The sequence below is a fragment of the Penaeus monodon genome, unplaced genomic scaffold (assembly GCF_015228065.2).
Source record: "Penaeus monodon isolate SGIC_2016 unplaced genomic scaffold, NSTDA_Pmon_1 PmonScaffold_22682, whole genome shotgun sequence".
Classification (NCBI taxonomy): Eukaryota; Metazoa; Arthropoda; class Malacostraca; order Decapoda; family Penaeidae; genus Penaeus; species Penaeus monodon.
The window spans coordinates 1-5,095 of record NW_023652680.1 but is presented as its reverse complement, the minus strand read 5'-3'; the positions used below and the strand labels follow the sequence as shown (position 1 = coordinate 5,095).

At 35.8% G+C, this 5,095-nt stretch overlaps 2 non-coding genes and 3 pseudogenes across 2 annotated transcripts; 2 read left to right on the top strand and 3 right to left on the bottom strand.

Annotated features, from left to right (window-relative positions):
- Window positions 1–254: 254 nt before the first annotated feature.
- LOC119570168 lies at window positions 255–418 on the bottom strand (annotated as a pseudogene).
- Window positions 419–898: 480 nt separating this feature from the next.
- On the top strand, window positions 899–1,061 carry LOC119570167. The gene has a single exon (XR_005228374.1). It is a non-coding gene; the product is annotated as a U1 spliceosomal RNA (small nuclear RNA).
- Window positions 1,062–1,737: 676 nt separating this feature from the next.
- On the bottom strand, window positions 1,738–1,849 carry LOC119570169 (annotated as a pseudogene).
- A 1,595-nt stretch (window positions 1,850–3,444) lies between these two features.
- LOC119570165 lies at window positions 3,445–3,563 on the bottom strand. The gene has a single exon (XR_005228373.1). It is a non-coding gene; the product is annotated as a 5S ribosomal RNA (ribosomal RNA).
- Window positions 3,564–4,382: 819 nt separating this feature from the next.
- On the top strand, window positions 4,383–4,501 carry LOC119570166 (annotated as a pseudogene).
- Window positions 4,502–5,095: the final 594 nt, after the last annotated feature.

Here is a 5,095-nt window from a genome sequence, read left to right as displayed (position 1 = left end):
ATAATATACCTGTGTCAAGAGTTCATAAAATTAATTATTTTATATCTTGATTATAAGTAGATTAATCCGGATGTACTAGCGACCCAGTTTGACATTGTTAATTTTTGACAGAAATAACAGACACATAATGTAATATAATGTAATTCCAAAAAGTTGATGCAAATCCCCTTTGGAGGGAATGGATCAGGTTTGGAGGTACTGTATTATCTTATGTTAATAATTGACTTAATATATTGGAATGATATTTTCCCTGGAGGGAGTGGACCAATCCCGCAGGTACTGGAATACCGGGCTGATCCGCGGCTAAGTTGGAGCAAGCCCCTAGCATTTCCCCATTTTTCAAAAAATCGGTAAAAAATATCTAAAATTAATTAGACTATACCTTCTATGTGATATTAGCGTAAAGTATAAATATAATTAAGATCTGAATGGTATATACCCGAGTGTTCATTTAAATCGTCTGAATATTACATTTATGCGGACATGTATATCCATCGGTATTTATGGATGGATATGTGTGTGTAAATGTATGTGTACACACACATCTGTATGATTACGAACATTGCCCCCCACCACAAAAAAAAAAAAAAAAAAAAAAAAAAAAAAAAAAAAAAAAAAAAAATCGCGAACAAGCTAAAAGTCGTATAGAATGACAGAATTAATTGCGCGAAAAGCTTCTTATTAACCGTATGATATGTAATGGATAGTTTCACATTTAATGTCTTGCAGGTGAACGTTTTTGTTTTTTAACATAGTTTTGAAATATAATTGTAAGTGTGTTTCACTAAGAGTTTCTTGAGAAAAGTAAAGGCATATTTGGTATTTTGTATAAAGTGTTGTAGATTGTGTGAGGTTCTGAGTGTGAGCGATGGTGGGTCGGCGGGTGGGCTGTTTTAGCATACTTACCTGGCACAGGAGATACCGTGATCACGAAGGCGGTTCTCCCAGGGCGAGGCTCACCATTGCACTCCGGTGGCGCTGACCCCTGCGATTAACCCAAATGTGGTTAACTCGAGTGCGCAATTTTTGTTAGTGGGGGACTGCGTTCGCGCTATCCCCCTATTTTACACATCGTTATACAAATATCCGGTATCCCCATTTTACATATCGTCATACAAAAGTATTACAAAGAAACTACTCTCGTAAGTGTTGCCGAGAGAAAGATTTCTTAAATGGCGTAGCATCTCTTAAATGCTTATGGTTTGATATATCCCAGTAGATATATATGATAAATCAACCCAATAGAAGAAAACTGTCTTGTGGCTCTTATTTATTCTCGTAAATTATTCTGTAACATACTGGACATATAGATCTTGTAATCCTATATTAGATATCCAGATGGCCAGTTGCAGAAAAAAATACAATATCGAAGACATGGACAACTATTTTTTATTATTATTATTATTTTATTTAATATAACTATCACTAATATATAAGAAAACGTTTGAAAAAAAAAGTTTTTATGTAAATGTTTTTGATCAGTAGCTGCTTAATTTTGTATATTAATTTGAGGCGTAACTCATTGTTCAAGAATATATTATGTATTTTACCCTTAGAACTATAATGTTAACACTTCCTAAAATTTCAAGGTGTGGGTTTTAGATGAGATTGGATGGATATGAATTCTTAGGGTGTAGCTGAAATTGAATGGGTATTCGAACAAATTTTATTACAGAACTGAATCCACTTGAACTATATACAATATATCAAATGTATAGTCTTAGATATAATTTTAATGAACCCACCGAAGTGGGCTATAGAAAAGAGTAAGACTCATTGAGTTGTTCCCCCCCACGGAAATCTTTAGTAAAAGGCGAAAGTTTATGCGTTTGAAGGGAAACCAGAGTTAAGTATACTTCTTCTTTCTTTGTTGGATTTTTGGCTATCAGCCAACGGCATGCGGCCAAGGTTGTTAAGCCAATGGATCCTATTTATTCTATCAATCTATATAAGGTCATAAAGTTTTGTCTCCCTTAGAAAAGTTATTACTTTACTTATTTTTTCATTTGACAATAAATTTGATGTGAAATCTATGTTTTTTTATTCTTAAGTAATTTTTTAGTTGTATATTGTGTTGTAATTTGGGCATATTGTGAGGATATGGTTTATGTTAAGGTGGTTGTGCACTGCGGGCATTGTGGAGGAAATGTTTTTTCAATATAGGGAGTGAGGTGGGTAAGTCTTGTACTGTTGACCTAAGGCGGGCCAACACCACCACCTCCCTTCTCTCCTTCCTGTGGGTTGTGTCCCACAGTTCTATTTTTTTGTTTTATTTTGTGTGTGAGTTGGAGGCTTTGCCACAGATGTATTTTTGCATTTATAAGAAACATAAAACACCTGAGATCTGTACGAACTATGGTAGTGTCCAGATCGCCAGTTGACCCGTCTAGTTTGTCAGCCTGTTCATTGCCATGGATGCCAGAGTGGCCTGGTACCCATATTAGCTTGATTGATTTGTTGGCACCATGTAACTTACGAATGATATTACCCAGTAGTTCATTTTTAGTGGTTTCAAAGGGATTTAATAGCTTTAAGTGAACTTAAATGAATATGAAAAAACAACTATTCTATCGTGGGTCGTCGATAGTGCAAAATCAATGGCAAAAGTTCAGCAAGAAAGATCGATGTATGATTCGGCAGTCTGAACTTTAGTTCACTTTCAGTCGACCATACACCCGCACCCACACTCTTATGTCTCGAAGCCGTCGGTATATATATGAAAAAAAAGGGAGATGTTTAATAAGGATCTCTCTGAACCTCTCGCGTACCTCCACTTCCGGCGCCATGACCTTGGCTGATGGAAGCCAGGCTTCCATGATAGAAAAATGTGGGTTTCCCATGGCGCTATATTTGACTGAACCAGGGTATCGATGGTAGAGAGATCTATACCGACTTTCTCGACGAGGTCGGAGTCTGGTGGCAAAGGGCCTAATGCCACTATTGCCATTAGGATGGGTTGGGTCTCGAGCCACCTTTGCGGCATAGCTCAGGGCTAAGTGGCCGCGTCAGATTCGGGGGGGAGGTACTCCTGACTCCACCTGAAGACGCTCGATCCGAGTGCACTTCAGGGCTCCAAGACACACACGCAAACAGGTATTCTGCACAGCATCCAAACCTTTCAAACTTGTTCTTGATGCCGAACCATACACGATTGACCCATAATCTACTTTATACCTAATTAGGGCTTTGTATACCATTAGCAAAGACTGTCTATCAGCTCCCCATTTATTAGCAGAAATGCACTTTAATAAATTCAGTGCTCTTTGACATTTATTTTTAACTGACCAATGTGGTCTTTCCAATTGAGACTACTATCAAAAAGTAGCCCAAGAATTCTCAAATAATATAGTATGTACTTCTATTAAGCGGTAAGTCGAAGAATACAGTGAAGACACACCCCTGACAACTAAAATATGAAAGACATATTTAGCATATATAATAAAATGCCAACAGCATCTGGTGTTCCCAGGCGGTCACCCATCCAAGTACTGACCAGACCCAACGTTGCTTAACTTCGCTGATCGGACGAGAAGCGGTGCTTTCAACGTGGTATGATCGTTGGCAAAGGACAGAGAAACGTTAGCCACTTTTGTCTCACTACTCGTCATTTTTATACATTCTAATATAACGTATATTTTTTGTTTTGCATCAACTTCATGACCATGACATTCCAGTCATAACATGAAGATCTTTTCCATAATGTAAACATCAATCACAATCGACCACTATCGGGAATATTGGCAATTCTAACTCTATTGTCACCCCTTGCATGCACTTACTGTAAGCCTTTTACTCATTATCGAGCTGTGCAACTTTGTAAAGAATATAAGGTGTACAAGTAATGATAAGAAATTGAGTAATATTACATTTCATATAGTTTTCAAAGTGTACTCATTATACTGCATCTCTTGCACACATAAATGATATAGTTAACCATAATAAATACCGATTATTATTGAATCTTAAACCTTGAGTGCTTTCATAAAACATTTTTTCCGCTATTGTTGTTGTTATTATCATTTTTTGTATTTGTTTCATTATGATTATTATTCGCATTTTCCTTATTATTCTCATCATCATTATTATTAACTTATGATAATTACTGTCATTAACACAGTCATGCTTTTCGTCGGTTCTCTCCCACGCGTTATAGCAGTAACATGACAGAGATTTATTTACGGAAATGAGAATCGGCATAAATAAATATCGCATGTTCTAGTTTGCATAAATGAATAGTGACCCTTAATTAGATTTACTTGCATGAGTGATCATGTGTTACTGCATGGCAGATAAAAAAAAATTTCCAACAAAAGAGAGAAAATATCAGTGTAGATAAACTTCATTTTATGTCACGCATATATTGGGAGTGCTTTGACACATACGCCAACGATCATACCACGTTGAAAGCACCACTTCTCGTACGATCAGCGAAGTTAAGCAACGTTGTGTCTGGTGAGTACTTGGATGGATGGCCGCCTGGGAACACCAGATGCTGTTGGCATTTTATTATGTATACTAAATATGCTAAGCATTTATATACAAACTATTGCAGCTCCTCTTATATCTGTAAGAAATTGAATGGAAATTATGCTTCAGTCAATAAGAAATAAAATAAAAGTCATCGCTGTCGGAAAGAGGAAAAAGAATAGGCAGAAAACGGATAGGATAAATCGTACGAGTAAGGAAATGAAATCCAATACTGCATTCTAAATACTAATAGATTTCGCGGCAGTTATGGAAATAAATAAACCTGTAATAATAATGATATTGTGTTAGTAATAATCCTATTAGAAATGATAAATATATAGTGAAACTTAATCATGATTTTTTTTTCATTAGACTATTATCTTTACTACAACCATTTTATACGTATTGTTATTTTGTAGATACCATTACGGATATGATTATTACTAACACAATTAATATCCTTATTATTACAGCTTCAATTATTTTTTCTTTCTAAATCTGCCGCCAAAATCTGTTCAGTATCAGAAACTTAATAAAATGCTTAGAATGCAGAATTGCACTTGCTTTATTTACATCTATGAGTTCCCGTTCTTTTTCTTTGGTATTCTTCTCTTTCCAGGGTGAAATT